At 48.3% G+C, this 27,165-nt stretch overlaps 1 long non-coding RNA gene across 1 annotated transcript in view; it reads right to left on the bottom strand.

The window, feature by feature from the left end:
- Positions 1-10,105: 10,105 nt before the first annotated feature.
- LOC115459008 overlaps positions 10,106-27,165 on the bottom strand; it is a 57,251-nt gene continuing 40,191 nt past the window's right edge. Inside the window, exon 3 of the long non-coding RNA XR_003940188.1 lies at positions 10,106-10,285. This is a non-coding gene — a long non-coding RNA (uncharacterized LOC115459008). The remainder of the gene's footprint in view (positions 10,286-27,165) is intronic.

Below are 27,165 nucleotides of genomic sequence, written 5' to 3'. Positions count from 1 at the left end.
TTTCAAAAGGCGTTTGACAAGGTACCTCATGAAAGGCTACAGAGGAAATTGGAGGGTCATGGGATAGGAGGAAATGTACTATTGTGGATTAAAAACTGGTTGAAGGATAGGAAACAGAGAGTGGGGTTAAATGGGCAGTATTCACAATGGAGAAGGGTAGTTAGTGGGGTTCCTCAGGGGTCCGTGCTAGGACCGCTGCTTTTTAATATATTTATAAATGATTTAGAGATGGGAGTAACTAGTGAGGTAATTAAATTTGCTGATGACACAAAGTTATTCAAAGTCGTTAACTCGCGACAGGATTGTGAAAAATTACAAGAGGACCTTACGAGACTGGGAGACTGGGCGGCTAAATGGCAGATGACGTTTAATGTGAACAAGTGCAAGGTGATGCATGTGGGAAAAAAGAACCCGAATTATAGCTACGTCATGCAAGGTTCCACGTTAGGAGTTACGGACCAAGAAAGGGATCTGGGTGTCGTCGTCGATAACACACTGAAACCTTCTGCTCAGTGTGCTGCTGCAGCTAAGAAAGCGAATAGAATGTTGGGTATTATTAGGAAAGGTATGGAAAACAGGTGTGAGGATGTTATAATGCCGTTGTATCGCTCCATGGTGCGACCGCACCTTGAGTATTGTGTTCAATTCTGGTCGCCGCATCTCAAGAAAGATATAGTAGAATTGGAAAAGGTGCAGCGAAGGGCGACTAAAATGATAGCGGGGATGGGACGACTTCACTATGAAGAAAGACTAAGGAGGCTAGGGCTATACAGCTTGGAGAAGAGACGGCTGAGGGGAGACATGATAGAGGTATATAAAATAATGAGTGGAGTGGAACAGGTGGATGTGAAGCATCTGTTCACGCTTTCCAAAAATATTAGGACTAGGGGGCATGCGATGAAACTACAGTGTAGTAAATTTAAAACAAATCGGAGAAAATTTTTCTTCACCCAACATGTAATTAAACTCTGGAATTCATTGCCGGAAAATGTGGTGAAGGCAGTTAGCTTAGCAGAGTTTAAAAAGGGGTTGGACGGTTTCCTAAAGGACAAGTCCATAAACCGCTACTAAACGGACTTGGAAAAATCCAAAATCCCAGGAATAACATGTATAGAATGTTTGTACGTTTGGGAAGCTTGCCAGGTGCCCTTGGTCTGGATTGGCCGCTGTCGTGGACAGGATGCTGGGCTCGATGGACCCTTGGTCTTTTCCCAGTATGGCATTACTTATGTACTTATGTACTTATGTATACCAAATTATCACCACTACCACAAAGGATAAAACCACCTAAAAATAGATGGATCACTGTAGGCTCAGGCAGACTTCGTTATGTGACAAGAAAACATCAGACCTCACAAGTATTACCACTACAAAATTCTTTTACTCCATTACAGCACTGTGATGTTCTTGAAAACAGAACAGAAGCCAAAGAAAAAATAATAAAAGTGGAACAAAAAGATATGAAGGTACCCAAAGAGAAAAGAAACCCCCAAATCACTATTGTTGAAACACATACCAGGAAATATAAATGGAAAGCGATGACCACAAATGCTCACAGTTTAAGCAATAAAGTTCATGACCTTCAGGCCCTGATGCTGGAGGCAGACTTAGATGTTGTTGCAATCACAGAGACGTGGCTAAATGGTTCCCATTCATGGGATGCAAACATACCAGGCTATAATCTATTTAGGAAGGATAGAGAGGGTCGTAAAGGTGGCGGAGTAGCTCTGTATGTGAAGAATGATATCACTGCAACTGAAATGACAGGGACCCGGGGAAAGGAAGAAGCGATATGGATCACCTTAAAAAGAGATGATAGAACCTCTGTCCACGTGGGTGTTGTCTACAGACCTCCAACACAATTGGAGGGATTAGATAAAGACCTGATCGCGGATATTCAAAAGTTGGGAAGCAAGAGAGAGGTGCTGTTGCTGGGAGATTTCAATCTGCCGGATGTAGATTGGACGGTTCCGTCTGCGAAATCGGAAAGAAGCAGAGAGATCGTGGATGCTTTTCAAAGTGCTTTGCTCAGACAAATGGTGTCAGAACCCACGAGGGAGGGAGCGACACTGGATCTAGTGCTCACAAATGGGGATAGCGTGTCAAATATCCGAGTGGGTGCCCACCTGGGCAACAGTGACCATCAAACGGTTTGGTTTGATATGACAGCTAAAGTGGAGAGCGGCCACTCAAAACTCAAAGTCCTGGATTTCAAGCGTGCTGACTTTAGTAAAATGGGGGAATACCTGAGGAAGGAGATGATGGGCTGGGAGGAAATACAAGAAGTGGAAGGACAGTGGTCCAGGCTGAAAGAAGCTATAAATAGGGCCACAAACCTTTATGTAAGGAAAGTAAATAAAAGCAAGAGAAAAAGGAAACCGATATGGTTCTCCAAGCAAGTGGTTGAGAAAATAAAGGCTAAAGAGTTGGCGTTCCAGAAATACAGAAAAACTCAAGAAAAGGAACACATGGAGGAATACTGGATGAAACTGAAAGAAGCCAAGAGAGGGATACGACTGGCAAAAGCGCAAGCGGAAGAACAAATGGCTAGAAATGTAAGGAGGGGTGACAAAAATGTCTTCAGGTATATTAGTGAAAGGAGAATGACTAAAAAGGGAATTGTGAGACTAAAAGATACTGTGAACCGCTATGTGGAAAATGATGAAGAAAAAGCAAATTTGCTAAATAGATACTTTTGTTCTGTTTTCACAGAAGAAAATCCTGGAGAAGGACCGCGATGGACTGGAAATAATACAATTGAGAATGAAGTGGATACAGCACCGTTCACGGAAGAAAGTGTGTATCAACAACTTGAAAAGCTAAAGGTGGACAAAGCCATGAGACCGGACGGGATCCACCCCAGGATATTGAGGGAGCTCAGAGTGGTTTTGGCGGGTCCTCTTAAAGATTTGTTTAATAAATCCTTGCAGACGGAAAAGGTTCCAAGGGATTGGAGAACGGCGGAGGTGGTCCCTCTTCACAAAAGTGGTGATAGGGAAGAAGCTGGAAACTACAGGCCGGTAAGCCTCACTTCAGTTATTGGAAAAGTAATGGAAGCGATACTGAAGGAAAGGATAGTGAATTTTCTGGAAGCCAATAAGTTGCAAGATCCGAGACAACATGGCTTTACCAAAGGGAAATCGTGCCAAACGAATCTCATTGAGTTCTTTGATTGGGTGACAGGAGAATTGAATCAGGGACGAGCTATGGACGTAATCTACTTAGATTTCAGCAAAGCTTTGACACGGTTCCCCACAGGAGGCTCTTAAATAAACTGGAGGGGCTGAAGATAGGACCCGAAGTGGTGAACTGGATTAGGAACTGGTTGACGGACAGACGCCAGAGGGTGGTGGTGAATGGAATTCGCTCGGAGGAAGGAAAGGTGAGTAGTGGAGTGCCTCAGGGATCGGTGCTGGGGCTGATTCTGTTCAATATATTTGTGAGTGACATTGCCGAAGGGTTAGAAGGTAAAGTTTGCCTATTTGCGGATGATACTAAGATCTGTAACAGAGTGGACACCACGGAGGGAGTGGAAAACATGAAAAAAGATCTGAGGAAGCTAGAAGAATGGTCTAAGGTTTGGCAATTAAAATTCAATGCAAAGAAATGCAAAGTGATGCACTTAGGGAATAGAAATCCACGGGAGATGTATGTGTTAGGCGGGGAGAGTCTGATAGGTAGGGCGGAGAAAGGGATCTTGGGGTGATAGTATCTGAGGATTTGAAGGCAACGAAACAGTGTGACAAGGCGGTGGCCGTAGCTAGAAGGTTGTTAGGCTGTATAGAGAGAGGTGTGACCAGCAGAAGAAAGGGGGTGTTGATGCCCCTGTATAAGTCGTTGGTGAGGCCCCACCTGGAGTATTGAGTTCAGTTTTGGAGGCTGTATCTTGTTAAGGATGTAAAAAGAATTGAAGCGGTGCAAAGAAAAGCTTCGAGAATGGTATGGGATTTGCGTTACAAGATGTATGAGGAGAGACTTGCTGAACTAAACATGTATACTCTGGAGGAAAGGAGAAACAGGGGTGATATGATACAGACGTTCAAATATTTGAAAGGTATTAATCCGCAAACGAACCTTTTCCGGAGATGGGAAGGTGGTAGAACGAGAGGACATGAAATGAGATTGAAGGGAGGCAGACTCAAGAAAAATGTCAGGAAGTATTTTTTCACGGAGAGAGTAGTGGATGCTTGGAATGCCCTCCCGCGGGAGGTGGTGGAAATGAAAACGGTAACGGAATTCAAACATGTGTGGGATAAGCATAAAGGAATCCTGTGCCGAAGGAATGGATCCTCAGGAGCTTAGTCAGGATCGGGAGGCGGGGCTGGTGGTTGGGAGGTGGGGATAGTGCTGGAGAGACTTGTACGGTCTGTGCCAGGGCCGGTGGTGGGCAGCGGGACTGGTGGTTGGGAGGCGGGGATGGTGCTGGACAGACTTGTACGGTCTGTGCCAGAGTCGGTGGTTGGGAGGCGGGGCTGGTGGTTGGGAGGCAGGGATAGTGCTGGGCAGACTTATACGGTCTGTGCCAGAGCCGGTGGTTGGGAGGCGGGGCTGGTGGTTGGAGGCGGGGATAGTGCTGGGCAGACTTATACGGTCTGTGCCAGAGCCGGTGGTTGGGAGGCGGGGATAGTACTGGGCAGATTTATACGGTCTGTGCCCTGAAGAGCACAGGTACAAATCAAAGTAGGGTATACACAAAAAGCAGCAAATATGAGTTATCTTGTTGGGCAGACTGGATGGACCGTACAGGTCTTTTTCTGCCGTCATCTACTATGTTACTATGTTACACAACCGCAATTATTGTACTCAGATCTGATATATATATATATATATATTCAATTTGTGTGCACACAATAATGTTACCGGTGTATCAAATCTTCGCTAGGATCGCTGCTCTCTTGCGTTCGGTACCTTGGTCTTCTCCACATCCACGTCTCCTTGGTTGGCAAGGTCAGCTCACTGGCTCAGGAACTCCAGGATACCTACTGCTCTGACTCAAAGAACTCAAAAAATGAAAATCCTGACTCCCTGTGCTCAGTGTGTGTGCTAATCTCAATCAGTAGTTTCTTTGGCAAAGGACCTTGTGGGCTAACTAAATTACTCAAATAAAAAGATAAGCAGGGGAAATTCCTATCTAGCCCTCCCAAAACATGACCCCTTTTCTTTTATTTTGTTATACACCCACCCTCTACTCACACTGATGGACTGCTAAACTAAATCTCCTAAAGGCAGGACCTTAACTGCAGGCACTCACAGTGCTCGAGGCTTAGGCTGGACAGCTCTTTCCCCAGGGCAGGCTCACACTGGTGCGGACACTCAAACCAGCAGGCTTCTGTCTAGATCCTCCTGAGGCAGACACTCACGCTGGCAGACACTCTAAAAAAAAGTTCCTTTGGAGTCTGGGCACTCAGTGCGGGGGGGGGGGGGGTGTCTCTCTGTTTGTAGGGCTTCTTCCCTTTCTGGATAGGCAGTCACACAGCCGGCTTTCTCCTCTCTGGACAGGCAAGCACACACATGGAGGGATGCGCTGGGTGGACTTCTCTGGGATTCAGGGCCCTTGCCACGCTACTCTCTATTCAGCTCTGCACTGCTCCCAACACGTCTCAGCTTCCCAGTGTGGTCCCTCTTCCTCCTCTGTTTCTATCTCTGTCTGAAGAATGGCCTCTGTGGCTACTGCTACAGCTCCTCTTTTGCCCCCGGCTCACTCCAGATCTCCTTCTCCTCCTCCTCTGTTCCTGTCTGCTTTAGTGCCCGGCCCCTTGCAGGACTCACCAGTTCTCTCTCTTCATCTGGGGCTCGTCAGTGGGTCCTTCTCTTCCAGCCTGCAGCTCACTCCTGCTTGGGTTTGATCTTCTTCTCCTCCTCCTCTGTTCCTGTCTGCTTTAGTGCCCGGCCCCTTGCAGGACTCACCAGTTCTCTCTCTTCATCTGGGGCTCGTCAGTGGGTCCTTCTCTTCCAGCCTGCAGCTCACTCCTGCTTGGGTTTGATCTTCTTCTCCTCCTCCTCTGTTCCTGTCTGCTTTAGTGCCCGGCCCCTTGCAGGACTCACCAGTTCTCTCTCTTCATCTGGGGCTCGTCAGTGGGTCCTTCTCTTCCAGCCTGCAGCTCACTCCTGCTTGGGTTTGATCTCCTTCTCCTCCTCCTCTGTTCCTGTCTGCTTTAGTGCCCGGCCCCTTGCAGGACTCACCAGTTCTCTCTCTTCATCTGGGGCTCGTCAGTGGGTCCTTCTCTTCCAGCCTGCAGCTCACTCCTGCTTGGGTTTGATCTTCTTCTCCTCCTCCTCTGTTCCTGTCTGCTTTAGTGCCCGGCCCCTTGCAGGACTCACCAGTTCTCTCTTTTCATCTGGGGCTCGTCAGTGGGTCCTTCTCTTCCAGCCTGCAGCTCACTCCTGCTTGGGTTTGATCTTCTTCTCCTCCTCCTCTGTTCCTGTCTGCTTTAGTGCCCGGCCCCTTGCAGGACTCACCAGTTCTCTCTCTTCATCTGGGGCTCGTCAGTGGGTCCTTCTCTTCCAGCCTGCAGCTCACTCCTGCTTGGGTTTGATCTTCTTCTCCTCCTCCTCTGTTCCTGTCTGCTTTAGTGCCCGGCCCCTTGCAGGACTCACCAGTTCTCTCTTTTCATCTGGGGCTCGTCAGTGGGTCCTTCTCTTCCAGCCTGCAGCTCACTCCTGCTTGGGTTTGATCTCCTTCTCATCCAGCCTGCAGCTGCCTCTTCTTGCCTGAGCATGCCCTTCTCTGCCCCAGCTTGCACACTCCTGCCTGGATCCGATCTTCCCCTCTCAGAGCATGCTTTCACCTTCCTCTCTTTGCCCGAGCTTGCCTTTCATTTTCCCAGGTTGCATCTGGACTGCTCTTCTTTTCTTTGCTCCACCCCTCCTGTCCCCTGGATTGGCTTGAAATTTACGCCAATCTATGGGTCAGACTGCCTCCTGCCACCTCATTGGTCCAAATTCACACCCTTTAGCAGATCCTGGCTGCTATTGGCTGCCTTCCACACTGCCCCTCAAGCTCCCAGCTCTCCCTGGGGCCTCAGACAGCCAACCAGAAGCCTTGTAACACTGCCCATCCTCCCACAGTTACAAACACACCTCTAGCACCTATGGGCACCTGAGAATAGCATTGTGCTAATGTTTTTTTTTCTGCTCATGCCAGACATTAAATAGATTATTTCACTTATTGGGAACTGTGACTTTTTATGACATCATGCCTACCCTTATTAACTCTTAGTTGGCATCCTTCTGAAGCATGCTGCGAGACTGGTCTGAAACTACAGCTGCATTGCTGGAAGGAGAATTTCATTGGACTCGTTAGTGTAATTTTGGACCTGCTCTAATTTGTTTTTTGTCTGGAATTTGATCTACTGCATGAACTGTTGAACTCTACCCCAGTGATTTCCTTTTCAGTTATAATGCTTTCTGTCTGCTTATTCCTTCATTTTCAGAGATATGAGATTGTCAGTTTGACTTCATGTAAGTATTTTTTTCTTTCTAGCTTAGTGAAGGATGTTGTTTTAATTCCTGAAGGCTGTTATTTTATCTTAATTCAATTCATGCCTTTGACTGATGCACTTTGACCTTCGACCCGTAGTTTCTCTATATAGCTTCCTGTGCTAGTCATTATACTTTTCCAGCACTTTCAGAGATATGAGATTGTCAGTTTGAGTTCATGTAAGTATTTTTTTCTTTCTAGCTTAGTGAAGGATGTTGTTTTAATTCCTGAAGGCTGTTATTTTATTTTATCTTAATTCAATTCATGCCTTGGACTGATGCACTTTGACCTTCGACCTGTAGTTTCTCTATATAGCTTCCTGTGCTAGTCATTATACTTTTCCAGCACTTTCAGAGATATGAGATTGTCAGTTTGAGTTCATGTAAGTATTTTTTTCTTTCTAGCTTAGTGGAGGGTGTTGTTTTATTTTATGTTAATTCAATTCAAGCCTTTGACTGTTTATCTTTTACAGTACATGTACAGCATTAAACAAATGTACAGAGATACATATGATGCCTAATGCACTTGTTTCAATTCATATTTTTCTATTTTTAATAATATTTATATTTAAGGTCAGTATTCTGTTTTTGGCATCTCTGACTGCGCTGTTTTTTTCAAATCAAGGTGATCTTTTTTACATGTAAGTCACTTTCATCCTTTTCATTTTATTATTTTTCATGGTTTATTTTTCAGTCATATATGACGATATATACATATTTTATGTATGTTTTGTCTTTTTTAGTTTACTCAATATATATTCATTACACTTGGCAGTAAAAGGATTGTTGTGTAGGTGGCTGTCTTTTGCCTTAAACTTCTATTATGCTAATGTTTTGTAATAATGATATATTAGCTATGGTTTCTCTTTTGTATTATATTAGATGCTTTCTATATGTTTTCAGTCCAGTACAGATGTCTATTATTTTATTTTAATATCATATCTTTTTGTTTGGGATATTGGTGTTATATTACAATATATTTTATCTCTCATGGATTTTATATTAATGTTATTTCATATTTTATGTTGGAATCTCTGCATATGTACACATACATGTTTATGTGTGATTGTTTGATAATAATATTTTAAATCAGATGCATATGTATATGACAAACAATATATATGTCTATTTTATTTACATTATTTTATTATCTCTTGTGGCCCCTGAAGCAGCCCTGTTGGGTGAAACACGGCCTGTGTCGGGCTGTTTATGTGTATATATATATTTTTTTTTTTAAAATTGGTTCTTAACAATAAATTACGTTTGTCTTTTAACGATCTGCTCTGTTCATTTTCCATGCTTATTCCTTCATTCATGTATCCTATACTCTAACTTTTTCTGTTCATAATGTCTGCTCTGTGCTCCAGGGAAAACAGGATTGACACCCTCGCACCAGTCAGACAAATCACCAGGCGATTCTCATGTCCACCAGACACTCGGCTATCTAAATGCCTAATGATTGAATCTCCAACTATAACAGCTGTCCTAACCCTTCTCTCCTGGGCAGAAGGTCTTGGAAACGTACCCTCGGTGGAAGAGGATAGTACAACCCCTGGTGGCAAGTCCTGGTTACAGGAGTACTTCCTACTTCACCAGGGTGCTGTTCTCATTCTAGTAGACCTCTCTTCTCCAAGGCAGCTCTGAGGCTACCAGACTGGAGGTGAGACTTCTCTACAATGTCCCTGTAGGTCTCCCCCATGTACCGCTCTTTCTCCCTCAGCTCCTCCAACCTGCTACTCTAGCCTCAAGAGAACAGACCTGTTCTCTAAGAGCTTGGAGCTCTTTGCATTAGGCACACACATATAACCTCTCACCAACTGGGAGATAATCATACATGTGACACCCAATGCAACAGACTGGATAGAACCCCTCTCGCTGCTGGACTGCTGTCTCCATCTTAGTATTTTTGAGTTTTACAATAATTTCAAACTTGCTAAGGTACTAAGGATAGTAGTCTAATATAGCTTATATGGTATATAGTGTGATTTATTTGGTGCTTTACTCTTAGAAAGGAATGTGGCGTTTAGTTTTAGTTTTCATTAGCAGTGGTCAATGTGTGGTCCCTCTTTGCTTTTTGAATTTACTGTGCCTAATTATGATTGTAATTCCCCATTATTTGGAGATTAGTGAGTGGTGACAGCTTTCCCTGGAGTCACTGGGGTGAGATTGTGGGATGTCCCTGGGAGGGAAGGAAGCCAAACTCAAGGGTGTGTTGGAGCTATAAAATTGGTTTCCTCCCATTTTTCAGAAAGTTCAGTAAAGTTCAGTTGCATCAAAAGACACTATTGGAGTGGACTGTGAATTCTTTGAAGCGGGAGTGAGGACATTTGCACCCGGGACTAGTAAGACCTTACAGAGAAGCTCCACTTTATTTCCCAATCCCGGGATCTCTATTCCGGACTGTTAACCCACTCCCAAGCTCGAACTGAAGAGGCAATGCTAGAAGAAGAGTGAGGTGAAAACTGAGCTAGAGGTGAGATCCGGGTTACATGATTAACAATTAACCCTGTACGACTGACATAAGGGGATCCTTATCCTCTGGGTATTCCTCAGCCCCATCAACCTGTGGCAAATGCTACAAATATGAACCTGATTGTGTTTAAAGAACCAAAAGCCAATCACTGAATGATGCTGCAAAGGTTTTATTTAATCCATTAGAAAGTAACCAGAGTTCCAGTAATCACACTGTGAGTCCCTGGAGGGTGTAGAAGTAGAGGGTACAGGGGTGGTGTCCTCAGTGCTGGAGAAAGATCCTTCTGAATGTCAGCAGTGAGGCTGGTCCAAAATCAAGTACAGGTCCGGTTCACTAGAAGAGAAGAGAGGTGGAACACCATGAGCAGTTCCTGGGGGAGTAATTCTTCCCCCCCCCCCCCCCCCAATTTCATACCAGAGCACTAACCCTCTACCTAGATCCTGGAACTCAGAGCAGCGGAAGGAGTTCCTGTCATATCCTCAGCTAAATAAAGTCACAGAGCTCAGAATAGAAGTTTTATTAACACAGACTTGGCTACAGGCACAGAACGGAGCATGTAGAGTAGTTCCAATCCCTGATGGATAATATCACAGCCAAGAGCTCTCAGAGGAGTCCCAATCCCTACTAGGTACACTGCTCCTAGACATGTGATAGTGAGAGATTTATGCACTCTTGAATGTATTACATTAATTGAAGTGAGGAATCTAAGTAGGACTTTGAGATTTCTATATTTATACTATTTAGTTGGGTATCTGGAAACAGATCTTGACCCTACCTGTCCTTCCAACTATCAACCCATCTCCCTCCTCCCCTTCCTTTCCAAATTACTTGAATGCGCCGTTCACTGCCTTGACTTTCTCTCATCTCAAGCTGTTCTTGACCCACTCCAATCTGGCTTTCGCCCTCTTCATTAAACTGAAACTGCACTTACTAAAGTTTCCAACGACCTGTTTCTGGCCAAATCCAAAGGTCTCTATTCTATCCTCATTCTTCTTGACCTATCCGCTGCTTTTGACACTGTTGATCACGGCCTACTCCTTGATATGCTGTCTTCATTTGGATTCCAGGGCTCTGTTCTTTCCTGGTTCTCCTCCTACCTCTCGCTTCGCACCTTTAGTGTACACTCTGGTGGATCCTCTTCCACTTTTATCCCACTACCAATCGGTGTACCTCAAGGCTCTGTTCTCAGTCCTCTCCTGTTTTCCATCTACACGTCTTCCCTTGGCTCTCTGATTTCATCCCATGGCTTTCAGTACCATCTCTATGCTGACGACTCCCAGATCTACCTCTCTACCCCCGATGTCTCAACTGGCATCCAGACCAAAGTTTCAGCCTGCCTGTCTGACATTGCTGCATGGATGTCTTGACGTCATCTGAAGCTCAACACGGCCAAAACCGAGCTTCTCATCTTTCCCCCTAAACCTACCTCCCCTCACCCCCCTTTCTCTATTTCGGTGGATGGCACTCTTATTCTCCCTGTCTCATCTGCTCGTAACCTTGGGGTCATCTTTGACTTCTCTCTCTCCTTCTCTGATCACATTCAGCAGATTGTCAAAACCTGTCGTTTCTTTCCCTACAACATTAACAAAATCCGTCCCTTCATCTCTGAACCCTTATCCACACTCTTATCACCTCTTGTCTTGATTATTGTAACCTACTTTTCACCGGCCTCCCTCTTAGCCATCTCTCGCCTCTTCAATCAATCCAAAACTCTGCTGCGTGACTCATCTTCCACCAAAGTCGCTATGCCCACATTACCCCTCTCCTTAAGTCACTTCACTGGCTCCCTATCCGTTTCCGTATTCAATTCAAACTTCTCCTATTAACCTATAAGTGCATTCACTGCCGCTCCCCAGTACCTCTCCATTCTTGTCTCTCCCTATGTCCCCCCTCGAGTACTCCGTTCTGTAGATAAATCTCTCCTATCTGTCCCTTTCTCCTCTACTGCTAATTCAAGACTCCGTTCCTTTTATCTCGCTGCACCTCACGCCTGGAATAGACTTCCCGAGCCTGTACGTCTAGCCCCGTCTTTAGTCGTTTTCAAGTCCAAACTCAAAACCCACCTCTTTACCACTGCTTTTGACTCCTAACTCACTTGCCCTGTCCTTTATCCTCACCTCTTTATTCCCTTCCCTTAATTGTTCTGTCTGTATTCTCTTACCCATAATTGTTCTGTCTGTTTACCTGTCTTATCTAGATTGTAAGCTCTTTGAGCAGGGACTGTCTTTTGTGTATGGTGTACAGCGCTGCATATGTCTTGTAGCGCTATAGAAATGATAAGTAGTAGTAGTAGATTTATACTAATTCACATTCTTTTATTTTTGATCTGGTGTCCTTCTCCCATGGACATAGTGCACAATCCCCCTCTCTCCTTCCACCCCCTTCCTTGCTGGTTCCAGTAATAGCACTTCCTCTCCCGTCATCTCCTCACCTTCTTTCCTCTACCCCTCCTCCGGTCTGCAGTCTTCAAGCTGTCCGGACCGGTTCAGGGCCATCGATAGCATTAGTGATGTAAGCATGCTGCCTTCCAGCTGCCCCGGAAACCTTCTCTCTGCAGCATCCCACCTACACAGGAACAGGAAGTTGCTGCAGAAGTAAAGCTTCTAGGCAGGCTGAAGGTAGAATGCTTGCATCGCTAACGCTGCCGGTGGCCCTGAAACTGTCTGGACCAGGGTTGCCAGATGGGAAAAATTTTCCCAGCCCAAAATCAGCCCTAAACTCGCCCAAAAAACGCCCAAAGTCAAACCCCGCCTCCCACGTCACCAACCCCGCCTCCAATGTCACAGACCCTGCCTCCCACGTCATTAACCCCGCCCCCTGACGTCACCCCCGACGTTGTTAACCCCGCCCCTGACATCAACCACGCCCCTGAAAAGCTTCTATTGGACCACACCGGACCAATAGAAACCCCGGGAAAGCTTCTATTGGACCAAAGTGGACCAATAGAAGCCCCGGAAAAAAGCACACAGCGGCCACAGGAAAAAAAGCCCAAACCCGCACCCCGCAGCCGCTGAAAATTTTCTGCAGCTGCTCGCAGAAAACCCACCCAGTGTTGCGGGAAGACCGCAACCCTGACAACAATGGTCTGGACACCTTGAAGACTGTAGGCCAGAGGAGGGATAGGAAAGAGGAGAGGATGGGAGAGCGACACTGGATTGTACTGGGACAGAGAGGAGAAGAGGGGGAGGGGAACACCCAGTGTTGCGGGAAGACCGCAACCCTGACAACAATGGTCTGGACACCTTGAAGACTGTAGGCCAGAGGAGGGATAGGAGAAAGGAGAGGATGGGAGAGCGACACTGGATTGTACTGGGAGAGAGAGGAGAAGAGGGGGAGGGGAACACTGACCCGTACTGAGTGGGGTGGAGGAAGCAAGATATGGATGAGGCTAGGGTGTAGGAGGGAGAAGCAGGAGGTGGATGGGACTGGGGGTAAGGGTAGAGGGGAGGGGAACAGATCAGAAGATGCATGGGGCTAGGAGGTGTGGATGGAAGGGAGAGGAAGAGGAACAGAGCAATTATGGATCAGAGAGATGGAGTGGGAATTTGAGGGGCTAGTGAATACTTGGCAGGCTTAGATATGTGGGAGTATATTGATGGGTTGGGATAATGAGTGAGGATGTGAAATGAGGGATAAGAGAAGAGGGACAAGAGAAGGGGTTGACGTGAGGAAAGGTTGAGACCTAATATCAATGACCTGGAAGACTGGAGAGAGGATGAGAGGCATTGAAAAGGGATGGGGGTACTGGGGAAGGGGAATGGGAGAAGGGGATGAGGTAGATGAGAAGTGAAACAGAGACTAAGGACTAAAGGGTGAAAGAAAAGTGTGAAAAAAAACATTAAATGAAAAAAATGTAGAGAAGGAAAGGAAGAAGACAAGAGGAGAGAGAAGAAATAGAAAAGCCAACCTGGAAAAGAATTTAGGAGTCGACTGACACATGGAAAGTGGAAAAGAGACTGGAACCAGCCTAATTAGAAAAGTAAAATACTCAGACAACAAAGGAAGAAAAGAAAACATTTTTATTTAATGCTTTTTAAAGACTAAGCGTGCTTTGTGAAATGTAGATCTATATATATAATTTGTACCTCCAATGTTCTCTGGCTGGCTGGGTTCGTAACATCCTGACATCAGCAAGCCTCCAGTGTTCTCTTACCTCTCATTATCCTGCTCTCGCATAAAGATGAAATGATGTCAGAGGGCGGAACAGTGAGAGGGAAGGGAACGCTGGAGGCAGTGGTGTGCTGGTAAATTTTTAACAACAGGCTCTCTCCCCATCCACCTCGGCGCCCCCCCCCCCCCCCCCCGTCCACCTCTGCGCCCCCCCCCCCCAAAATTGCAACGCTGGCTATAGCCGAGGGGAGGGGCAATGCATTACTCTCTCCAGGAAAAAAAATTAAATGATCCCAGGTTCCAATCTAATTCATGTTTAATATGGGATAAAATGCCATAAATAAGTAAATAAATATAAACTTTTAACGTTCAGCACCTGATTCTCAAAGTGGACATATTCCAAACACTATAATGAAAATAAAATTATTTTTTTTCTACCTTTGTTGTTTGGTGACTTTGTTTCTCTGATCATGCTGGTCCAGTATCTGATTCTGCTGCTCTCTATCTGTTCCCTTGACTCCGTTTCCAGGGCTTCCTTTCCATTTATTTCTTTTCTTTCCTCCTTTCTTCTTCATTTCTGGTCCTCCGCAGATTTGACTGTACAGTGGATCCAGCTTCTGCCTATTTTCTCTATCCATGTGCAGTTTCTCTCCTCACTTCCTTTCCCCTCATCTAATCTCCTTCCTCTATCTTCCCTCCATGTCCAGAATTTCTCTTGCCCTCCCCTCCATCTATGTCCTGAAACTCTCCTCTCTCCCCTGCCACCCTCTATCCATCCATACCCAGCAATTCTCTTCTCTCCCCTGCCCCCCTACCCATCCATGCCCAGCAATTCTCCTCCCCCCTGCCCTCCCCTCCCGCTCCCATCCATGCCCAACAATTTTGTGGGGGTGAAGGAGAATCGCTGGAAATGGATGGGAGCGGGAGGGGAGAATGGGGCAATGGAAAATTGTTGGGCATGGATGGGAGCGGGAGGGGAGGGCAGGGGGGAGGAGAATTGCTGGGCATGGATGGGTAGAGGGGAGCAGGGGAGAGAAGACAATTGCTGGGCATGGATGGAGGGGGGCAGGGGAGAGATGACAATTGCTGGGCATAGATGGGTAGAAGGGGGCAGGGGAGAGAAGACAATTGCTGGGCATGGATGGGTAGAGGGGGCAGGGGAGAGAAGACAATTGCTGGGCATGGATGGGTAGAGGGGGGCAGGGGAGAGAAGACAGTTGCTGGGCATTGATGGGTAGAGGGGGCAGGGGAGAGAAGACAATTGCTGGGCATGGATGGGTAGAGGGGCAGAGACGGGCAGCAGGGCTTTAAATAACGCAGCGCTTCAACGGAGGTAATGAAAAAAGATGGATGGGACCGGGAGGGGAGGGTGGAGATGAAGGACAATCACTGGACATGTTTGGGAGCGGGAGGGGAGGGCAGGGGAGGGAGGAGAATCGCTGGAAATGGATGGGAGCGGGAGGGGAGAATGGGGCAACGGAAAATTGTTGGGCATGGATGGGAGCGGGAGGGGAGGGCAGGGGGGAGGAGAATTGCTGGGCATGGATGGGTAGAGGGGAGCAGGGGAGAGAAGACAATTGCTGGGCATGGATGGAGGGGGGCAGGGGAGAGAAGACAATTGCTGGAAATGTTTAGGAGCGGGAGGGGAGGTAAGCATGGCCTGTGATGGCGCCCTCCTGCCATGCTTACCTCATGTAATGGAGCCGGCTCGCCCCGAAGAACAACCGGCTCGCAAGAGCTGTCAAAATTTAACAAGCGGCTCTTGCGAGCCGGAGTAAGCCAGCTCCAGCACACCACTGGTGTTATCCACAGAAATAGAGAATGAGGGAGGAGGAGAGGTTGGTTTAGGGGGAAAGATGAGAAGCTCAGTCTTGGTCATGTTTAGTTTCAGATGGCACCGAGACATCCAGGAAGCAATGTCAGACAGGCAGGCTGATACTTTGGCCTGGATTTCGGCTGAAATTTCTGGCGTGGAGAGGTAGGTCTGGGAGTCATCAGCATAAAGATGATACTGAAAACCATGGGATGAGATCAGAGTAACAAGGGAAGAAGTATAGATGGAGAAAAGAAGGGGTCCCAGGACAGATCCCTGAGGTACACCAACTGACAGTGGGATAGAAGTAGAGGAGGATCCACTAGAGTATACACTGAAGGTAGGCTGGGAGAGATAAGAAGAAAACCAGGAAAGAACAGAGCCCTGAAATCCAAGTGAGGACAGCGTATCAAGGAATAGGCTGTGATCAACAGTGTCAAAGGCAGCAGATAGATCAAGAAGGATGAGAATAGAACAGAGACCTTTGGATCTGGCCAGGAACAGATCATTGGAGACTTTAGCAAGCGCTGTTTCAGCACCCCCAATTGTGCTCTGCATTCATCTTGAGCTAATTTATTGGCTGTGCCTTCTGCCTCCATGATTTGTCTTGATTTCTCTCGTGCTGTGGCCTTTAACTGTCTGTTTCCGCCCTGTGGAAGCAAATGCCTAGCGATCTTTGTTCTGAACGTTCAGTCAAGAGATTCAAGGCCTCTTTTAAACACTTGGCTTTTCTCTTAAACTCTCTCTCTCTTTCAGTATGGTGAGCTCTTTCTCTTTTTAAAGCTCGTTGGGCTTTTCTTCTTCATTTATCACATGTCTTATTCCCTTATGTATCACCATTGATGGCAATTGATTATTTGTCTCTTGGATTTATATTGTGCTCCTTTACCCAGAGGCAGCGGAATGCTCTGTCCCCAATCCTTCCATAGCATCCTAGTCCCCTTCTATGACATCCAACATATATCCTCAACCCCCCATGGTGTCAAGCATTTCTCTACTTCCCTACTTACTCCCCCCCCCCCTCTTATCCAGCATCTCTCCCTCTCAGCCCCTCATGGTCTACTGCACCTCTCTCCCTCCCCTATAGTCTGTAGCACCTCTCTTTTTCCCTTCTCCCACCCCCTGCCTGTAGTGTCCAGCATTACATCCCCCAGAGTCTCCAGCATCTCTCTCTTTCCCTCCCTCTCAACCTCCCCCCATGTTCTACAGCATCTCACCCCTCCCCCCCACACAGTTTCTAGCATCCCTCCTCTCTTCAGCACCTCCTCTCTTCAGCACCTCTCCTTCTCTCCCCTTTCAGCATCTCTCCCCTTTCTGTGGTTTCCAGCATCCTACCCACTCCATGGTCTCTAGCATCTCTCTCCTTCCCTCCCTCTCAACTCCACCCCCCCCCCCCCCCATGGTCTACAGCATCTGTCTCCTTCCCTTCCCCCTCTGCCTATAGCATCCATCTGTTATTCAACCTCCCTGTGGTGTTTAACATTCCACCCTCCCCCCCCCCATGGTCTTCAGCATCTCTTCCCCTCCCCTTCCCTCTTCTCTTCAGCATCTCTCTCCTTCCCTTCCCCTTTTCTTTCTTTCTGTTCTCTCCCCTCTGCCTATGGTGTCCATCATTCAAATCTCCCCCCACCCAATTGTCAGCATTTCTTTTCTTCCCTACTGTGTCCACAAGGTATTTTTTCTCTTACCATGTTCCCCTGGGGTGGCAACTCTATAAGCTACGTTGGAGACATCTCATGGCTGGCCCGATACAGGATCTTTAGATGCTCAAGGCCTGCTGGCTCCTGCCCCCTCTAAACACTTCTTGTTTTGGAGGGGACAGAACCAGCTGGCCAGCTTTGAGTGTGTGCAGGTGCAAGATAAGAGAAAAAAGGCCTCATGGGTAGAGAAGGATAGCAAAATTTTGGGGGTGCTGTGGCACCTGTGGCTGTCCCGGGGCCTGTGCCTTTACCTTCCCTTCCCTTTTCTTCGCTCTGTCATGATCTTGTAAACCACTAAGCAGCCCAGTGAATGGTGATATATCAAATGCTTTGAAACACATAATTAATTAAATATAGAGAGCCAAGACTTTCAGCAGGTGATCTCTTCTGCTCCTGGTTTTCTTATTCTGGGTCCCGTCCTGTTTAGTGTTACATCAACATTACCTTGTTGTTCTGTCCCATGACAGCTTGGCACTAGTTAAAGTGTGACCCTAAAATGTGTTAATGCCTTCACTGCTATTCTTCCCCCTAAAGATCTTGACTGCTGTAGTCTTCACTGCTGAGATATGTGTGTGAGCAATGCATTGTGTGTAATGTAGTTCACAGACAACGCAACCCCACTTGCCTGTCTGTTTAAGATCTGCTACTACTGGTTGTGATGCTGCTTAGATCACTCCTCTGTCTCAGCCAAGCTTGGCTTCTTTGTTTATGTGCCAGCACTTCCTGGCCATTCTTACTATCTCTGTCCCGAGAGGTCAGCCAGGTATGACCTTTTCCTCCAATCAGGGGCTGCCCCCTAGAGCCACCCTTGCCACTCGAGGGCAGGCTTCGTCCCTATTGGCTTTCCTACTCCTTCTTCTCTGAGTCTGTATGAGCTTCTGGCTCCGCCCCCCCCCCCCCCCCCGTCCATAAGGAGGACAGTATCCATTTTGCTCCAGGACAAAGCAATGATCCTGTTGTAGCTCTGGAGAAGCACTAGTCTTTTCACCCTGAAAATATCCTCCTAAAAGAGGGTACTGCACTCCCAAACACCTAACTCCAAGCTGCCTCTATCTATGGAACTATTTTCTTACCTCTGCAACGAGCTGATCCTGGTTAAACTTCTACCTTCTCTCCACTGATACAGCTCACAAAACCACAGGATTCCTTTGTGTTTATGAACATCTAACTGTGAGTAATCATCTATGTTATTTAATAAAGGAGCTTCAGAAAAGAACAAGAGATTTAGGTGTGGGGAGGAGTCAAGATGGCGGCTCGAGCTTGAGGCTCTGTGGAGGCTAACGCTGAGCTCTGTTCAATTATTACCTTCTTCCAATATGCCGCATACAAAGCGAAAAGGTGCAGTGAAGGGTGTCTTACCATCGGCCCAATCACTCCCTCCGGGCCAGCAAACGCTCCTACAGTTTGCCACGAGCACCCCTGTGGATACTGGCATGAGGAAACCTGGGTTTCCCACAGGTCGATTGGGTGGGGATTGTAGCTGATTGCCTGAGGTTCTGGTTGGAATGGATGATACCCAGTGATTGCGGTTTCCCTCATCCCTCAGCTAGGCTGACACCCAGTTATACCGGCTCCCCCCCCTAAATTCCACTCTGGCCCTGTGTGGCATTCTGGGGAGTGTTGTGAAACTTAACTTTGCAGTTCAGCTGGATTCCTGGTGGCACAGCAAGTATATGCCTTGATTTTTCTTTTCCAGGGCTTAGCTAGTTCTTCCTCATGTTGCAATGCTCAGCAACACTATCTCTTGGCTTTGTTCCAGATGGTCTATATCTGGGCTTGGTGACTTTTTTCCTCTCATAGGAAATCTTTTATGTTGTTGCTCGTTTTCCAGTTCTTAGCGGGCCAGGGTTCCTTTAGGCACCTGGTTCCCACTTTCCTTTCTGGGGCATCGCCAATGCTGTGGGCTCTTCTAGTGGTTGGCCATGTTCATTCCCAATGGGGTGTTTCCTCTGTTTGTCAATGGTCTCTCTCTCTGTCGTTCTGTTTGGATGTGTTTTAAAAAAAAAAAAAAAGGAAATCAGGAGGCTGACAGGGTTGGTGTGTGTAGTCCTTAATGCTGCTGGCGTTAGCAATTGGTGCAGTCTCAGATTTTTTTTTCTTTCGGGCAGCTCTTCTCAGCGGGACTGCTTAGCAATTTTTTCCAGCAACATGTTGCTGGCTTCCTGGCTGCTGGTGTCTTCCAGAGTGGTATGGTGTGGTCCACTTTTGGTGATATGTTCTCGCGGGTATCTCTTGGAGGATTCTCACATAGCAGCCTTGTTTCCACCCTTCAACAGGCTTCCTGGTCTCGGGTGATGGCGGCTGCCTTTGACTCAGATTCAGGCCATTCACCTCACGTTTGCAGCTGCCTTGGTGTCGTATCCTTGGCTAGGGCTGTTATCGGGGCTTGGTAGCAGTTCAGGGTTCTAGAAACACCCAGCCAGACTGCTTCGCTGTCTGTTGGTACATCGCAGGGCCTTTCTGAGAAGCTGCATCCTTCTCGGAGGTTTCTTTAGCCCTTCACATGGTTTGTGCGGTGCCTGTCAGTGCTTCTTGGGTTCCTTTGCCAACTCCTTAATGCAGTTCTCTACAGTCCCTGCGATGGGCTCTGCAGCTTCTCTTTGCATTGTAGGCCAGGGACCCAGAATCACTGGGTGTCATCCATTCCAGCCAGGGCTTCAGGCGGTTAGCTATAACCCTCACTCGACTGGCCTGTGGGAGGCCTAGGGCAGGAGCTTCCGGCCGGGCACCAGACAGGAGCTGCACTATCCGTACACCATCCGCTAGGAGACTGAGAGGATTGCTGAACATTCCAGGCTGTATAATGCCTTTGAGAGCGAAGTGCTTGGAGCTATTTGTTTTCTCTGTCTCCTTTCTCTGGTGGATGGACATAACCCATTGGTCTGGGGTAAGACATAATTTTACCATAGGGGGGCACTCCCAAATACAATGTAAATAGGTATCTCTTCACAAAGAGAAATTCAAAATGAATGGGGACTGGCTATGTACCGTAGATCTCAAGGATGCATACACACCTAAACCAATCCATCATTGTTGCAGAAGGTATCTGAGATTCATCTTTCAAATAGAGAATTTTCAATTAAAGGTCCTTCCGTTCTGCCTGTTGTGTGTTCATGAAATGCTTTGTAGTGGTATCAGCCCACCTCCAAAAGCAAGGTACCTAACCTTCCCACACCTCAAGAAAAATGTCAGGAAGTATTTTTTCACAGAGAGAGTAGTGGATGCTTGGAATGCCCTCCCACGGGAGGTGGTGGAAATGAAAACGGTAACGGAATTCAAACATGCGTGGGATAAACATAAAGGAATCCTGTTCAGAAGGAATGGATCCTAAGGAGCTTAGCCGAGATTGGGTGGCAGAGCCGGTGGCGGGAGGCGGGGATAGTGCTGGGCAGACTTATACGGTCTGTGCCAGAACCGGTGGTGGGAGGCGGGGCTGGTGGTTGGGAGGCGGGGATAGTGCTGGGCAGACTTATACAGTCTGTGACAGAGCTGGTGGTGGGAGGTGGGGCGGGGATAGTGCTGGGCAGACTTATAAGGTCTGTGCCAGAACCGGTGGTGGGAGGCGGGGCTGGTGGTTGGGGGGCGAGGATAGTGCTGGGCAGACTTATACGGTCTGTGCCAGAGCCGGTGGTTGGGAGGCGGGGCTGGTGGTTGGGGGGCGGGGATAGTGCTGGGCAGACTTATACGGTCTGTGCCAGAGCCGGTGGTTGGGAGGCGGGGCTGGTGGTTGGGAGGCGGGGATAGTGCTGGGCAGACTTATACGGTCTGTGCCCTGAAAAGGACAGGTACAAATCAAGGTAAGATATACACAAAAAGTAGCACATATGAGTTTATCTTGTTGGGCAGACTGGATGGACCGCGCAGGTCTTTTTCGGCCGTCATTTACTATGTTACTATGTAACTTTGAATCTGTTAAAGGCATCTTTTAGAAGCACTGAATCTGGAAAGAAAGCATAAGATAATAAAGGTTTAAAACCAGTGACTGTCTGCCTTCCCTGCACAACCACATTTGCAAGGGGCAATTAAGTGAGAAGTACCCTCCTATTGTTCTTCAAGTACCTTTCCCCATCTCCAGAGCAAGCTCCCCACCTGCTTTCAGCAACTCTGCTCATTAACTTGTAATTGAAATTGGATACAGTCCTGGTGTGAACAGCTCGAGAAAAGGATCTCCCTCCTTTAAGTCAGTGAACAGAGGGAGGCAAGTTTAAAGGAGCAAGCAGGCACAGCTTCACTCAGAGTGAGCCCCCACACATCTAGCCCCCCCCCCCTCCCTACACAAAGATGATAATGGCAGACCTTAATGCTTCACAGACTACACCAGAGGCGGCAGCCCTTGACCCAAACACACAAGGGCGGCCAGAGAGACAGGCAGATACAGCAGACATCCTTCCTCCTCAGGCCCAACAGCAAGCAAAGAGCAAAAGAATCCGTAAGCTGACCCATAAATCTCTGGAAATTTACCAAGCGAAGCAGGAAAAGTACAGTATGAAGCTAAACCAGCTGTGGGAAGAGGTGAAGGAAGGCATGCTAGGAGCCTCGAAGACAGCAGGAGGCGATGGCACCCGTCTGTCATTGATGGAGATTAGTTATGCGCTCTACCAGAAAAAGACAGAAAAGTACTACCAGTTCTTAGTCGAAGCAAATATGGAGCAGAGCCTGAAGGAAAAGGAGCTCCAAGAATCCATAGATCAGAAGCGTAGAGCGGAAGTAACAAGAGCCATAGAGGAAACAGTGAACGCAAGCGTAGATATACGAGACAACGCCTCCCTGTGCTCCCACTCTTCAAAGCACACATCCAAGAGCTCAAGATCCTCCAGGTCATGTGCATCAACCCGCTCCAACCTGTCAGCAGCTAGCTCAGTGGCTCATCAGGCACGGATTGCAGCGGCGATGGCCAAGTCTCGCCGTCACCACCTTGAACAAGAGGTCGCCCTGAAGCTAGAACTGGCTGACCTAGAGGCGGAAGATGCCCGCAGGAGGGCCGACATAGAGGCGGAGGATGCCCGCAGGAGGGCCGAGACGAATGCGAGAGGGCCAAGGAGGCACGCGAGAGGGCTGCAATGGCGGCTGAGGTCGCAAGAAGAAGGGCCAAGCTGAACATGTGATAGCACACACCACGGCACCTAGCAGAGCAGCGATACATTTAGAGCCAGAGGAGCCCTCCAATCCTGAAGAACCAAACTTACCCTCAGCACTGGGAGTGCAAACCCAAGAAAGAAAGCCCAAGGTGCGACACATCACGGAAGCTGACTCTCAATGCACCGACGCGCCTGTATGTATACGCTCTGATGCACCACTACTGCCTCCGGGAGCATCATTTCAATACTCTGTAGGCAATCAAGAAACAACAAAGCGGTCGCACCCCACGTATATCCCTACAGAGGGCCAGACCAATCCACCAGCAGCGGTTCCCACTGCTCAACCCGAAGCCTCAACAGGAGACGAGCTAGTAAGATATCTGGCGCGCAAGGATCTGGGAGGCTCAGGACTTACCCAGTTCGACGGCCGCCCTGAGCGTTACCGGGCATGGAAGTCAGACTTCAAGGACGCCATCGCGAACATGAGGCTCACTCCCAAGCAAGAGATGAACATGATGCTACACTGGCTGGGGAAGGAAACAGCCGTACGCGTAGAAGAACTGAAGCACTCCTATCTGAGCGACCTGTCTAGAGGGTTAGAAGAGATGTGGGAAAGGCTTGAGGAGTACTACGGGAGCCCAGAAGCCATAGAGAATTAATTGTTCAACAAGTTGGATAGATTCCCAACGATATGCGTTAGAGACCACCACAAGTTGCAAGAACTGGTAAACCTCCTTCACGAGCTGGAAGCGGTCAAGGCCGAGAACGGATTTCCAAACCTCAGCCAGCTAGACACGCCTCGGGGCACCAAGAGCATCTTAGGGAAGTTACCATACAACATAAGGGAGATGTGGTCAGTAGCTGGCACATGATACAAGGCAGAGAACCAAGGGAAGTATCCTCCCTTCAGTATCTTCACAAGTTTCATAAGGGACATAGCCAAAAGGAGAAACGACCCCTGGTTCATAGTAGAACCATCTGAATCGGGCCCGTCCTGGGAAGGGAAACCAGCCAGAACATACAGGAAACCCATTTCTGTGTATAAGACGGAAGTATCATCCTCAACGCCTGACCCTCCTCCCAGCACGGAGAATGAAGAGGTCCCCAACGAGCAGTGCCCGATACACAAGGCACCCCATCCATTCAGAGAGTGTCGGTGGTTCCTGAGGTTGCCTTTGAAGGAGCGTATGGAGCTGCTTACGAAGTACAAATTCTGCTACAGGTGCTGTTCTTCTTCAGACCATCTCGCCCGAGGCTGCAGAGCCCCTGTCCGGTGCGCAGAGTGCGGTAGTAACCGACATATCTATGCTCTACACCCCAGCGGAGCAAAGCCGTGTATCAACTCCGAAACAGATCACGGTGGGGAGACAGAAGAAGGGGAGGCAACGATGCTCCAAGTCACGCCGAAATGTACGAGGGTGTGTGGGAAGATCCGCGAAGGGAGGTCTTGCACCAAGATATGCCTAGCCAAGGTGTATCCCGAAGGGCGACCCGAGGAAGCAGTTAAAATGGACGCCATCACAGACAAGCAGAGCAACCGGTCCCTTGCAAGATCAGAGTTTTTCGACCTGTTCAAGCTCTATCAAGCCTGTTCCTCTTATAGCATTAGGACATGTACAGGAATCGTGCAAATGTCGGGAAGAGTGGCGAGCGGTTACGTAATATAGGCAATAGATGGAAGCGCCAAGTTACGGCTGCCCATGCTGATCGAATGTGACCAGATACCAGATGACAAGGATGAAATTCCAACACCAGAGGCGGCATTGGACCACCCCCATTTAAGACCTATAGCCAACCAACTCAGGCCTGTGGATCCGGAAGCTGAAATCTTACTTTTGCTGGGCCGAGACGCGCCAGAACTCTTGTACATCCATGAATCACGCAGGGGCCCGCGTGATGCTCCCTATGCGCACCATCTCGACCTGGGTTGGACAATAGTGGGCAACGTCTGCCTCGATCGAACAAGGCCAAACATCAAGGAGCTCGCCACCAACGGCCTAGAAGTTGGGCGCGCTTCCTTATTCGAACCATGCACCAGACACCTGACCACCAAAGAGGCCCCTGCTTACAAGGAACGGAACAGTGATTCAACACTCTACAGAACCATCCCCATAGCAGATTTGAGTGAATACTTGGGAAGCTCGGTGTTCCACACCACCAAAGATGTTGACAAACCGGCCTTCTCTATAGAAGATAAAGAGTTCCTGAACATCATGAAAAAAGAATTTAGGAAAGATGAGGCGAACAGCTGGGTGGCACCCCTTCCATTTCGTAAGCCCAGGTCTCGGCTCCCAAACAACAGAAGTCGTGTTCGACTCCAGCGCCCAGTTTAGAGGGACCTCACTGAACAATGTGCTGCTCACCAGGCCTGACCTTACCAGCAGTTTACTGGGCATCCTGATCCACTTCAGAAAAGAGCGCATTGCCGTAACAGCCGACATCCAGCAAATGTTCTACTGCTTCACCGTCCATGAAGATTACAGAAATTACTTAAGATTCTTGTGGTTCCGCAACAATGATGTCAACGGAGAGATTGTCGAATACAGGATGCGAGTACATGTCTTTGGGAACGGCCCATCACCCGCTGTGGCCACCTACGGGCTCAGACGAACTGCACAGGAAGGAGAGAAAGAACACGGCGCTGATGCCAGGCAGTTCGTAGAGAGAGACTTCTACGTAGATGACGGGTTGAAGTCCCTGCCCACTGAAACAGAGGCCATCGATCTGTTGAAAAGGACGCAGATGATGGTAGCGAAAGCTAATCTGAGGCTCCACAAAATTGCATCCAACAGCGCCGAGGTGATGAAAACGTTCCCTTCAGCGGATCACGCCATGAACTTGAAGGACCTAGACTTAGGAGTGGATACACCCCCACTACAACGCAGCCTTGGCTTGAGCTGGGACCTAAAGGGGGACACCTTCACTTTCCGGGTTTGCGCACAAGAGAAACCGTACATCTGACGAGGCGTTTTGTCCACAGTGAACAGCCTGTATGATCCTCTGGGATTTGTGGCGCCAGTCACCATCCAGGGAAGATTGCTGCTTCGTGAACTGTCTTCGACCCCGAGTGAATGGGACACTCCACTGCCACAGGAAAAGAAGCAAGAGTGGGACACATGGAGGAACTCCCTAAAATCACTCGAAGAACTCCGCATCCCACGAACATATGTCCCCGTGTCTCTCACGAACGCCTGCCACAAAGAGGTTTGCGTCTTCTCTGATGCCTCAGAAAAGGCCATAGCTACGGTGGCGTACCTGAAGGCCGTAGGTGCCTGTGGCGGTGTCCACGTGGAATTCATCTTTGGCAAAGCCAAGCTCGCCCCGCAGCCCAGTCAGACTGTGCCACGCCTGGAGCTGTACGGAGCAGTTCTGGCAGTAGAAATAGCCGAACTGGTTGTGAGCGAGATGGACACTCAACTGGACTCAGTTAAGTTCTACACAGATAGTAAGGTTGTACTCGGCTATATACACAATCAGAGTAGGAGATTCTACGTGTACGTGAGTAACCGAGTGGAACGCATTCGGAAGTCCACAAGACACGTGTCAACCGATCAGAACCCAGCAGACCACGCCACGAGAGCTGTCTCAGCAGCGCACCTAACGCGAATGACTTGGCAAACAGGGCCGAAGTTTCTCGCACAACCAATAAGCACCCCTCCAGCTACTGTAAACTCCTTTGAACTGATGAACCCGGAAGACGATGTCGAAGTCCGTCCGCCAGTGACGGCCCTCGTCACAAGTGTTTCAGCTACTTTGGCCTGGGCACGCACCACTTCAACCGATTTTCACGGTGGGCGACACTGAAGAGAGCCATAGCCCACCTTATCCACATCGCCCATTCCTTCCAACCAAGGGCTTATAGAGGAGCAAGCACGTGTCACCATTGGCACCTCTGCACCAAGCCCCTGCCAGCAGAAGAGCTCCTCCAGGCCGAGAAGACAATCTTGCGTTGTGTGCAACGAGAAAGATACGTCACAGAACTCCAGTGCCTCAACAAAGGGAAGGACGTGACAAAAGACAGTCCCTTGTGGAAGCTAGACCCTTTCCAAGACGAGGATGGTTTGTTGAGAATAGGCGGCCGTCTCGCCCGTGCCAAGCTGGACAAGAGCGAAAGGAATCCCCTGATCATACCAGGACGACACCCTGTATCCACTGTCCTCGTTCGGCACTACCATGAGCAAGTCAAACACCAAAGCCGACACTTTACCAAAGGGTCAATCCGGACCGCAGGATTGTGGATCGTTGGAGCAAAGCGTTGCATCACCTCAGTTATCCACAGATGCGTCAAGTGCCGTAAGACACGGGGCAAGCATAAAGACCAAAGAATGGCAGACTTGCCACCTGAAAGGTTAAGCATTGACCCACCATTCACTTATGTGGGGCTGGACATCTTTGGACCATGGGCAATCGTCTCGAGACGGACCAGAGGAGGGAACGCGAACAGCAAGCAATGGGTCGTTATGTTCACGTGCATGAGCATACGCGCTGTCCACATCGAAGTTATAGAGTCTA

The sequence above is a fragment of the Microcaecilia unicolor genome, unplaced genomic scaffold (genome assembly GCF_901765095.1).
Source record: "Microcaecilia unicolor unplaced genomic scaffold, aMicUni1.1, whole genome shotgun sequence".
NCBI classification, from domain to species: domain Eukaryota; kingdom Metazoa; phylum Chordata; class Amphibia; order Gymnophiona; family Siphonopidae; genus Microcaecilia; species Microcaecilia unicolor.
Note: the sequence above shows the minus strand (reverse complement) of the source record. Positions and strands in the feature narration are given on the sequence as shown.